The sequence below is a fragment of the Callospermophilus lateralis genome, unplaced genomic scaffold (genome assembly GCF_048772815.1).
Source record: "Callospermophilus lateralis isolate mCalLat2 unplaced genomic scaffold, mCalLat2.hap1 Scaffold_841, whole genome shotgun sequence".
Taxonomy (NCBI): Eukaryota; Metazoa; Chordata; class Mammalia; order Rodentia; family Sciuridae; genus Callospermophilus; species Callospermophilus lateralis.
In genome coordinates, this window is record NW_027516489.1 from 475,896 (window position 1) to 489,133 (window position 13,238).

At 33.1% G+C, this 13,238-nt stretch overlaps 1 pseudogene; it reads right to left on the reverse strand.

Moving 5' to 3' along the window:
• Positions 1–8,396: 8,396 nt before the first annotated feature.
• Positions 8,397–9,368, reverse strand: LOC143641109 (lymphokine-activated killer T-cell-originated protein kinase pseudogene; annotated as a pseudogene).
• Between the last annotated feature and the right edge of the window lie 3,870 nt (positions 9,369–13,238).

Sequence of the window (13,238 nt, forward strand, 5' to 3'; positions counted from 1 at the left end):
TTTTTTAATTGTAGTTGGACAGAATACCTTTATTATATTTATTTTTATGTGGTGCTGACGATGGAATCCAGGGCTTTGCATGTGCTAGGCAAGCACTCTACCACTGAGCCACAACCCCAGCCCCCCAAAAAACTTGATTTTTGATATGAAAAATTGAGAAGGTATGTATCAGCAATAGATTCTCTTTGAAAGGATGACTGTCAGATGAACTTCGACAAAATAAATAATGAATTCAAGATGTATGAAGAGGGGCTGGAGTTGTAGCTCAGGGGTAGAGCACTTGCCTAGCATGTGTGAGGCACTGAGTTCAGTTCTCAGCACCACTTGTAAATAAGCAAAGGTCTATCAACAACTAAAAAACATTTTTTTAAAAAGTATTTAGATATGAAGTTCAAGAATCAGTGGAGAAAGTATTTAACTTGTTGTCTGGATATGGCATATGTTTAAAATTATTAACATAAAATTAAAATCTAGATTAGTTATTGGTAAACTTTTTCTGTAAAGGGACAGATAGTTAATAACTGGTTTTGTAGCCCGTACAGTCTTTTGTTACAACTTCAACTCCGCTGCTGTTGTGTGAAAGCAGCCATAGATAAGGTGTAAATGAATGGCATGCCTGTGTTTTAATAAAATTTTATTTGCTAAAAGAAGGAGCAGGAGGACAACTCCTGTTCTACATAATTGCAACGTAAGAATGACAGGGATAAGCCATGTTGAACAGATAGGAGGGAAGTTCTAAAACCATGATACACACTCACATACACAATCAGTTTGCAAGAAAAAAATTCAAATCATCAGTAATTATACAACAAATGGATGAAATTTCTTCAATAGAAAGAACCCAAAATTTGGTGAAACAACATCTATTATAAATTATTTAGAAGCACATCTAAGAAGGAAGTTGAAAATAAAAGAACATGCAAAAATAAATCAGGCAACTACTACTAAAAAGAAACATGATAACCATGCTGGACAAGAAAGAATTTGATGTGAAAGGATTCAACAAGATAATTCCTATTTGGGAATAATACCATTCCATAAGAAGCTTTGCTAATAATGAACCTTCATAAATCTCACATTATAACATCAAAAGTCACAAATATAACTTCTAAGTAAAAACTGGTAAAAATGTAAGTAGAAAAGAAAAATGCACAGCCATTTTGGAAGACTTTAATACATATCTCAGAAAGTAACAGATTAGGGAGAAAAAAATTAAGGGTAGAGAGACTTTGAATAACACAATAATGAAATGATAGTATAAAGGACTTTGTACACAATAAAGAGTGAATGCACAATTTCTTCAAACACACATGAAACATTAACTAGTTGCTAAAAACACAAATAAATTGTTAATGAATTCCCAGATAAGAAATCATGTTTGATCATACTGTAATAAATTTTGAAATCAATAAACAAATTAGTAAAAATTATAACCTTAGAGATAGAAGCCACTTCTTTAAATAACTTTATTAAAAAGAAATTTGACATGCTCTTATTTAGAAATGAAAATTCCTAAAAAGTGTTGGACATGACTATGCAAACCAGAATTATGCTAAGTGATCTACATAAATTGTCTTTTTATTTTCACAATAATCTTGAGAGTTTAATTCCATTATCGTCTCATTTCACAGATGAGATTGAAACAAAGCTTTGTTAAATAAGCTGCCCCAGGGCACACAGTCCATAAATAACAGAGTTGGTATTTATACCTAGATAGTGTGATCCAGAGCCAGTACACTGAACCACTACAACAAGAATGACGGTGAAAACAACACAAATTAAAATCCACAATACTCAGAAGAAATGGCTAACCAGGAACGCAAAAAAATATAAGGGAAAAGAAAGGAAGTGTATTACTAAAGAAAAACCCAGAAATAAATGGGGGAGGGGTGGGTTGCAGAAAAAAAGCTGAAAAGTTTACTCTTTGAAAAGAACCAAAATGTTAAAAGTCTGGAATGTAGTGCGGGTGGGGAGAAAGAATATCAGCATTAGAAATTACAGTATGGAGTAGTTTTCTTTTTTTTTTTTTTTAATGGTTATAAGGATTTAACCCAGGGGTACTCTCCACCTCTGAGCTACATCCTCAGCTTGTTTTTTAAATTTGTTTCGAGACAAGGTCTCACTAAGTTACTGAGACTGGCCTTGAACTTGCAATTCTCCTGCCTCAGCCTCTGGAGTTACTGGGATTCCAGGTGTGCACCACTTCTCCAAGGTGAATATGAAGTTTAAGCTAGTAAATTTTTAAAAATATATTAAAATATTTTTTATAAAATATAAATCATTAAAATTGAGAAAATAGATCCAACAGGAAATATCCACTTTAAAATAACAAACAATGATGTAAAACACATGGAATATTTTGAAAAGGTTATCAAAAATCAATCTATAAAAGGGCCCTGTCTTAGTCCATTCAGGTTGCCATAACAAAATGTCTTAGACTGTGTAACATACAAACAACAAAAGTGTTATTGCTCACAGTTCTGGAGCCTGGGAAATCCAAGATCAAAGCACCAATATTCAGAGTTTAGCTAAGGTTTCTGTGCTTCATTAATGCCTCCTTCTAGTTGTGTCCTCCTGTGGTGGAAGGGACAAATAAGTACCCTCAGGCCTCTTTTGTAAGAGCACTTATCACATTAATGAGTGCTTTGCCCTCATGGCTTAACCACCTCCCTGAAAGCCCCACTTCATAATAGCATTGCACTGGGGATTCAGTTTCAACTGTGTTGAGGGTTCAGGGGAGACACAAACATTCAGACTATAGCCAGTCATCAAACACAAATGATTATAAAAGTAGGGAACAAGTAATTCCTAGGCTATATTAATTAACACAAAATATGCAAAAATAGAAAGCTTGCTGATTCACTTATGTGGGTGCTGACATGGCCTGGCTATTAAAATTTTATAAGGAAAACACACTCATTCATGAACACAGATATAGAAATTCTAAGTATTAGCAAAATGAACACAGATTTTTTTAACTTGATTTAAAATTTTTTTATTAGTACATTGTACTTATACATAATAGTAGGGTTCATATTTACATGATCACACATGCATGGAATATAATTTGTTTCCTATCAGTCCCCAGTACCTCTTCTTTCCCTTCCTTTCTCCCCTGCCCTCTCACCCAGATTCCCCCTCCTCTACTCCATTTGCCTTTCACCCTTCTGTTTGCTGTTTTTATAAATTGGTATTTTATAGGTATAGACAAAGGTGAATTCACTGTGGTACATTCACACATGCATACAGCATAATTTGGTCAACCTCATTCTTCTGTTCTTCCCCTTTCCCATCTCTCTCCACTTCCCCCTCAACGTCTCTTCTCTATTACAATGATGTCCCTTCCATTTTCTGGTGTCCCCCCCTTTTCTAAATTCTCTTGTTTTGCCATAACTTCTGCATATTAGAGAAAACATTAGACTTTTGACTTCTCAGAATACATTCTTAAAATATAAGTAGGATTTATCTCAGGTATCCAAGGCTGATTTGAAATTCAGCATATATTAATGTAAATCATTATATTCAAATTAAAGAAAGTATAATTATCTTAAGGAGAGCAAAAAATATTTGATGCAACTGGACACTCGTATTTTTATGTTATATAATATTAGTTTTATTTTATTTTTACAGCACTGGGGAAAATCCAGGGGTACTGTACCAGTAAACAACAGCCCTTTTTATTTTTATTTTTTAAAAACTTGAGGCGCGACTTGCTAAGTTGCCCAGGGTGGCCTCAAACTTGTGATCTTCTTGCCTCAGCCTGTAGAGTTCCTGGGATTAAAGGCACTTACCACCACCTGTGGCGACACTAGCATTTTTAAGAAGAAAGCAAACCATTTTAGTTCAACAGAATTACAGAGAAATTTTCTTATCTTAATGAGTGTTATATGCATATACCAGCCTCACATCTAATGATGAATAAATGTTTTCCCACTAAAGCTTGTTCAATATTATTGTGAGAGACCTAGATAGCGCCATGTGAAAAAAAAGAAAATTTACAAGTGGCAAACTAAGAGAAAATATTTTCTATATTTATTAAAATATATTTATTATTCATAATAAAGTCCAAAATAATCAATTAAAATAGGAAGACTAGTAAAAACATGGGGCAAAAAATATAGTCACTTTCACAAGAAATGTAAATGATGCATAGAAATATAACTTAAAACAACAATGAGTTTCAGGGGTTTTTTGTTTGTTTTGCCCTTACTGGCAAAATTTTAAAAGATTGATACATTCAGTTATAAACATGTGAGAAATTAGATATTTTTATGGACAGTTGATTAGAATATAACCTGTAATATCTACTTCAAGACAATTTGGCAAAATGTACCTAAATTTTTGCACTATAATTTTCCTTCAGTTAACAATATTATTTCCACAATTTTAGCCTACAGAAATTAATTGTGCATAGTGCAAATCAATATATTGTAGTGTGCTCTCAGAATATTGACATATGCTTCTTGAAGTATTGTTTCAAATAGTGAAAAATTAGAAATAATTGAAGTTTCAATTAGTAACAAGATGATTAAATTATATGACTTTTATAGTTTGGAACATTATGCAGCTTTTTAAAATTGAGGATGATGTGCACTAAACATACAAAGAGCTGGGAGACGTATTTTGAAAAGTAAGACTAAATTATAAGCAAAAAAATGTTTTTAATAATTTTTTAGTTGTAGATGAACACAATATCTTTATTTTATTTATTTATTTTCATGTGATGCTGAGGATCGAACCCAGTGCCTCATACTTGCGGGCCAGTGCTCTGCCACTGAGCCAAAATCCCAGCTTGCAAAAATGAATTTCTTATATTACATTCACATAGATAATTAGGACTTATGCTCACAATTGTAGTCTCTAGGGAGAACAGTGAGAAAGAGTAGGAAATAATGGCAAGATTAATGTCTTACTGTCAGTATTTTGGTATTATTTGAATCTTTCAATGAAAATATGTTTGTGTAAAGTTTTTGACTTTTAAAATTTTGGTTGCAAATTAAGATAGACAAAACATGCACAAATGATAAATTATCAAATTATAATAAGTTTTACATATGTATTACTCATGTAACCACGAAGATACAAAATATTTCTGCTACCCAGAATGCTTCATTGTGCCTACACCATAAGTAATCACTATTTTTACTTTAATCACCATAGATTATTATTTCTGACCATGAATTTTGTAGAGATGAACCCATACTGCTTTTTCCAATTTCATGTCTTGTCTTTTCTCTGGTATCATGTCTTGTATACTCATCAGTGTTAAAAAATTCTTATTGCTGTATGGTATTTCATTGTATAAGTGTACCGCAGTTTATCAATTCTGCTGTTGATAGACATCTGAGTTATTTCCAGTTTATGGCTATCATAAAGAAAACTGCTGTGAATGGTCCTACACATTCCTTTTGCTTTACATATCTATACCCCTCTCTTATATACCTAGTATTAGAATTTCTAGATCATAGTGGAAGTTTTAGTAGACCTCAGCAGTTCAAACTGGTTGTACAAATTTACACTCTCATTTGTATTATATAAAACTTCCTATTCTAGCTGCTCCATGGCCTTTCCACACTTCATATTGTTAGTGTTTTTCATTTTAGCTAGCCATTATGTTGGGCTTATATTGATACCTCTTTATGGTTTATTCTTATTTGTAGTTTACTGATAAATAATCACGTGGAACATCTTTTCATGACATATGTCGATATTGATATTCTCTTTTGTAAAATGCCAACTCAAATTTTTTGCTCATTTTGTTTGTTGATTTACTTGCCTTTTCCTTATTGATTTTTAAGCATTCTTTAGGTATCACAGATATGCAACATATATGATATGTGTACATATCCCTACTGATACATATAGCAAATCTTTTACTAGATTTTGTCTTGCTGTTCCATTCTCTTAATAATGTCTTTTGATAAACAAAACTTCAGAACGTTATTAATATTTTCTTTTATGATTCATATTCTTAGGGGTCTTTTTACTAAAATCAGAGCCAAGTAGTTGCAGTTGGAGACCCTAGGGCCCACAAAGCTGAAAATGTTTACTATCTACAACCCCTCTTGTAGAATATTACTGTTATTTTTTTCACATTTAGGCCTACAATCCTATTGGAATTAACTTTTGTAAATGGTGTGAAATAGGCTTTGCTCCCATGAATGGAATAATGCCATCATTTGCGAGAGGGTTTCTAGTAAAAGCAAGTTTCTCTCTCTCTCTCTCTCTCTCTCTCTCTCTCTCTCTCTCTCTCTCTCTCTCCTGTGCACACTCTCCCACTATGTGGGTCTTTCTGCGCTGTTATAATGCATCAAGAAGAGCCTTACCAGATGCATCCCCTTGATTTTGGACTTCCAAGCCTCCAGAACTGTGAATGAAATAAATTTATTTTCTTTATTAATTACCCAATATTTGGCATTCTGTTATAGCAGTAAAAGATGGATCAAGACAGTAGAGTTAAAGTCTGTTTCTGTCATATGAATTTCCAATTGCTCCTCAGCACAATTTATTGAGAAAAAAAAGAAATCTTATCACCACAAAATTGCAATGGCATCTTTGTTATGCATCAGGTTACTATATATGTGTGGCCTATTTCTAGGCCCTTCTCTTCTACTGGTCTATTTATATATTATCACATAAATACCCCTCTGTCTTAAATAGTGTAGCTTTATAGTAAGAATTTTTAAAAATCAAATTAAAATTTTTTTCCTCCACATTTTTTTTTTTTGGTATCAGAGATTGAACTCAGGAGCAATCAACCACTGAGCCACATCTCCAGCCCTATTTTATTTAGAGACAGGGTCTTACTGAGTTGATAATCACCTCACTATTTGCTGAGCCTGGATTTGAACTCACGATTCTCCTGTCTCAGCTTCCCAAGACCCTGGGATTAAAGGCATGTGACACTACATCTAGCTCTCCCAGCACATTTTTTATTGGTGCATTATAATTGTACATAATGGTGGAATTTGTTGTTACGTATTAGTTCATCCACACAATATAATTTGGCCAATATCACTTTATGTTAAATGTTATTATATGATGGTAGTAAATTCTCCAACAATGTCTTTTTCTTGATTTCTTGACTATTATAGGCCATTTGCATCCCCTTATAAATTTTAGATGCCCCTAATAAATTTCCACAGAAAAACACAATGAGATCTTGGCTGAGATTGCATGGAATTAATAAGTTAATTTAGAGAGAATTGGCATTTTTACAATATTGAATCTGCAAATCCATGAGCATGCTATATCTAGTCTTCTATTTAGATCTTTAATTTTCCCTGAAATATTCTGTAGTTTTCAGTTTTGTGATCTTGCATGTCTTTCCTCAGATTTTTTCTAGAAACATGATGTTTTCCAATGAAATTAATTGCTTAAATATTATTTTATTTATTAATTCTTTTTGCAAATACATATATACCTTAGGTTTTATATTCAGTGATCTAAGTGAATTTACTAATGCTAATTGTGTATATATTATTTTGAGTTTTTTTATGTTTAGAGCATGTCATCCAGAATGACAGCTTTAGATCCTTCTTTCCATTACTTATACCTTACAATTTTTGTTGTTGTTATTGCCTTCTTACACTCACAAGAACCTACAGAGGCAATGATTAATAGTGTAATTAAATATACTTGAATTATTTCTGAACTCAGAGAAAGCACTTGACATTTAATCATTAGATATGTAACAGTAGAATTTTTATTTTTATTTTTTTTTCAGTATGAAAACTATCCTTTATTTTGTATTGCCCTACTTGAGTTCTATTATTTTTATACAATCTTGATTAATAAATAAAAACTAAAAAAGGGATCAGTACAGAAAATACATTAAGTAAATTAAAGTAAACAACTAAGACTGGGGAGATCCAAGACAGCAAGACAAGCCAAAGAATCAAACTACCCAAGGAGTTTTCTATTGAGTCATTTTTTTTTCTTCAAGTTCTAGTGACCACTTAATAAGTACATCAGCCAAAAAACTAGAAGCAAATGCAGGCTTTTGCACTGTATAAAGTGCTAATTTTAATAGATTCATAAAAAGAAAATATGTAACAATGATCATTAGTAAAAGTTATGGTCATCCAATTCAAATTAATATTAGACAGTTTACAACATTTATTGCTAGTGTTTTAGCTCTATATAAGCAACATTTAAGGAACTGCAGAGCTAGTTTTTTAAACTTCACAGAAAATCCAGTATAATACTGAGTGCTTATCATGCAAAAAAATAGCCTTAAGAAGTAATTCAAATGTTAACAGTACTATGGTCCTACAATAGGCCTCTTTCAGAGACTAGTAACTGTGTAGATCATCATAGTGACTATATAAATGTATCCAAATAAACAGAACAGTTATAGACACAAACCACACATGGTGAGGTGGTCATGAACATGGTCACTGGCCATCTAGTTCTAAAGCTTCAACAATGTGTGCAGCAGAGGAACGATCTTTAGGATCTTCATTAGTGCATACAGAGAATAGTTCAATTACTTTCTGGAAGGATTCATCCAGTTCTTCCATATTAATAGGTAGCCTGGTTCCCAAAGCTGTATAATATGCCTCATCATTGAAGTCACCTTCATCAAAAGCTTAATCTTCATCATCATCATCATCATAAAAATTAAAGTGTGGAATAGATAAAGTCATCATTTCCCACAGAGTAAGGCCATATGCAAATATGTCTGCCTTATCAGTAATAATACCATTTTCCTCCAAAGCTTCCTTGGGCTTTCATGGCTCAGTACCAATGTAACAGGCCTCAGGATCAGTCACAGTCATATTTTCATCCAATGGTAGAGAGACTCCTACATCACAGATTTTAATTGTTTAAAAATCACCTTTAATTACAACATTTGAGGACTTTATATCTCCATGAAGCAGTTTCTTTTCTTGGTGCAAATTCTTTAGCCCTCTTGCCATGTTCAAAGCAACCTTCAAAATTACAGCTGCTGGAAAGGCATCCTGGCTGTCTTTATTTTGTTCCTCTGTTAAATCATTTAGAGACTTTTCACCTCCATACTCCATAGCAAGGCACAGACTGCCATCACTGGCTTCAGTAAAAGCATGATAACCTACAATGTTTGGATGATGAAGGCTTTTCAAAATCTTAGCTTCATCAATCAGTCTCTTTTGGTATATACTCCGATAATCATCACTGCAGATGGGATTAATCTTTTTCACAGCCCAAAGAGAATGAGACAAACCTCTTGGAAATCTTTTCATTAGGTAAACATTTACCCCAGTCCCAAAGTCAAGCTTCTGCATAAATGGAGAGGCAAGGATAGTTATATATGGAGTTGAACATAACACAGATTTCCTTTTTTCAGATAATTTGCTTGGTGTCTTGAAATTATCAGTTCCTTCCATTGAAACAACCACTCTAGGTCAGGTAGCTCTCCAATCCGCACCAGCATTGCTCACCTTCGGCCCTAGAATTTTTATATATAACCTTTATCATCTTAAAGAAGTCCTCTTCTGGGGCTGGAGTCTTAACTCAGTGGTGAAGCTACAAAAGAAAAGCCTCGCATGCATGAAGCACTGGGTTCCATCCTCAGCACCACATAAAAATAAATAAATCAAATAAAGGAAATTGTGTCCATCTACTAAAAAATAAAAAAAAAAATAAAAATAAAAAAGTTTTCTCCTATCCCCAATTTGCTGAGTTTTCTTATGAACTAGTGGCTAACTTAATTGGAGGTCTTTTTGTATTTGTTGAGATGGTCCTATGGTTTTCACCTTTATTATGTTGATAAGATGAATAATACTGATTAACTTTCAAAGTTTAAACCAATTTTTACTTCTGAAAAAAAGCCAAATTTGGTCATAATATATTATTCTTTGTATTTATTCTGTGGATTTAACTATCTAATACTTTGTTTTAATTTTTGTACATATGTTCATAAGTCTTATAATTTTCTCTTCTTGGAATGTCTTTGTCATATTTTTGTGTCAGGGTTATGATAGCTTCAAAATGAGCTAGGAAAAAAATTGTTCTCTTTATTCCTTAAAAGAAATTGGGTAGGACTGATAATTATTTATTTCTTAAATATTTTGATGAAATTACCTTTCTGAAAGACATCAGACTTGAAATTTTCTTTGGGGATAAATTATAGATTTAATATGTTCAACAGTGATTCCGATTTTATGATTTTCCTTTGATCAACTAGATAACTTGGGTTTTATTAAAAATTATTTTGCATAGTTTGTCAAATTTATCTGTATAAAATTGTTTAAAATATCTCTCTATTCTCTTTTATGTCTGTAGGACCTATATAGTTTTATTTCCCTTTAATTCTGATATTAGTAATTTATATTGACTATTGTGAATTGTGCTGCTATTAACTTGGTTATGCATACATCACTGTAGCATGATGACGTCAGTTCTTCAGGATAAATACTGAGGAGTGGTACAGCTGGGTGATACAGTGGTTCCATGCCTAACTTTTTAAGGAAACTCCATACTGATTTTCATATTGGTTGTACAATCTAACATGCCACCAAGAGTGTAAAAGTGTTCCTTTTTCTCCACATCCTCTCCAGCATTTTTATTGTTTGTATTGTTGATGACTGCCATTCTGACTGGTGTGAGATGAAATCTCAGTATAGTTTTGGTTTGGATTTCCCTAATTGCTAATGATGTAGAACATTTTTTAATATCTTTGTTGGCCATTTGTATTTCTTCTTTTGAGAAGTGTCTGTTTAATTCATTTGCCCACTTATTAATTGGGTTATTTGATTTTTTTTGGTGTAAAGTTTTTTGAGTTCTTTATATATTCTGTAACTTAATCCTCTGTCAGTAGAATAGGCTAACAAAGATTTTCTTCCATTCTGTTGGTTTCCCTTCACATTCTTGTTTCCTTTGCTATGCATAAGCTTTTTAATTTGATGTCATCCCATTTACTACTCTTGGCATTATTTCCCAAGCTTTAGGAGTTCTATTGAGAAAGTCATTTCCTGTGCCTATATGCTAGAATGTTGACCCTATATTTTCTTCTAGGAGTTGTATAGTTTCTGATCTAATTCCTATGTCTGATCGATTTTGAGTTGATTTTTGTGCAAGGTGAGAGCTAAAGGTCTAGTTTCATTCTTCTACATATGGATAACCAGTTGTCCCAGCACCATTTATTAAATGGCTGTCTTTTCTCCAGTGTATGCTTTTGGCACTTTTGTCAAGGATCAGTGACTATATCTGTGTGGGTTTGTATCTGTGTCTTCTACCCTGTACCACTGGTATATGTATCTTGTTTTTATGCCACTACCATGCAGTTTTTGTTACTGTAACTCTGTAGTATAATTTAAAGTCAGCTACTGTGATGTCCAGCATTGCTTTTTTGGCATAGAATTGCTTTGGCTATTATGGGCCTTTTATTCTTCCAAATGAATATAGGACTCTTTTTTTCTTGTTCTGTGAAGAGAGTCATGGGTATTTTGATGGGAATTGTATTGAGTCTGTGTATTGCTTTTGGTAGTGTGGCCATTTTAGCAATATTAACTCTGCTTATCCATGAACATGGGAGATCTTTCCATCTTCTGAGGGCTTCTTCAATTTCTTTCTTCTTGTTCTATATTTTTCATTGTAGAGGTCTCTCAACTCCTCAGTTAGATTTATTTCTAGTTGTTCCCCTGCCTCCCCCAGGCTACTGTGAATGGAATGGAATTGTTTTCATGATATTTTTCTCAGCAGATTCATTGTTGGTATATAGGGAAGTTATTAATTTTTTATGTTGATTTTGTAACCTGCTATTTTGCCAAATTTGTATATTAGCTCTAGTAGTCTTTTAGTGGAGTTCTTTGGATCTTCTAGGTATAGGATCATATCATCTGTAAATAATGATAATTTGACTTCTTTCCTTCCTATTTCTATCCCTTTTATTTCCTTCTCTTACCTAATTGCACTGGCTAGTATTTCTAGTACTATATTATTAAACAGGAGTGGTGAGAGTGGCTGTCCTTTTTTTGTCCCAGATTTTAAAGAAAATGCTTTCAGTTTTTCCTCATTTACCCTGAGTTTGGTTTTGGATTTTTATTTATAGCTTTTATGATGTTGAGATAGGTTCCTTCTATCCCTACTTTTTTCAGTGTTATTTATAATAAATGGGTACTGTATTTTGTCAAAGACCTTCTCTGATCTATTGAGATGACTAAGTGATTTTTGTTCTTAATTTTATTTATTTAATGGATTATATTTATTGATTTGCATATATTAAACAATCCTTGCACCTCTGGAATAAACCAATTTGCTCATGGTGTATAATCTTCTTAATATGTTGCCAAACACGATCTGTCTGCTAATATTTTATTAAGTATTTTTGCATCTCAGTTCATCAGGAATATTTGTCTATAGTTCTATTCCTTGGTGACAAATCTCAACTTTTAAATTTCAAAGTTGGCACACAAAAACCAAAAAGAAAGGGGAAAAATACCACACTCTGAGACACTCTGAAGGTACTGCAGTAATCTTAAAACATTTCTCTTTGAAATGTTTGGAAAATCCAGAATAAGGAGTCAAACAAATTTAGAGGTCAAAAATAGAATTCTTGCTGGGTATGATGAGGCAGACATGTAATCCCAGGGACTTAGGAAGCTCAGGCAAGAGGATCACAAATTCATGGCCAGCCTCAGAAATTTAAAAAATGAAATAAAGGACTGGGGAAGGGGATATGGGTCAGTGGTAAAAAGTCCCTGAGTTCAATCCCCAGTGCTAAATAAATAAATAAACCTTTATTCTAGCTAATAAGTATTTATTTTGGGAATTAAAAGCAGCAGCCAGAAGCATTAGAGGAAGAGAAATAATGGAAAGAAATAGACTCCTTTCCATCTAATGTGAGCCTCAGGGCTAAGAATAAAAGGCTCCAGGTGAAGTGTCATGCATTTGTAATCCCAATGATTGGGGAGGTGGAGGTAGGAGGAAAGGCAGAAAGTGAAAAGGACAGATATAATAAATTATAGTTTATATTTTGAAGAATCAGGATGGCAAATTCCAGGCTAACCTGGACAGAAAAGAAAAAAGAGTGGGGGCTGGGTATGTTGCTCAGAGGTAAATCTCCCTGGATTCAATCGCCAGTACACTTTTCCCCACTCCCCAAAAGGGCATGTTACTATTTTTAATACAATTCTAAAGAATACTAAAATAGGCTTGTGTGGACAGCCTATCTTGTGTATTTATTTTAAGCAAATGTGTTATTTCAAAAAGAAAACAAAAAACAGAAACCAAATGTGTTCAATTTTGCTTTTCCT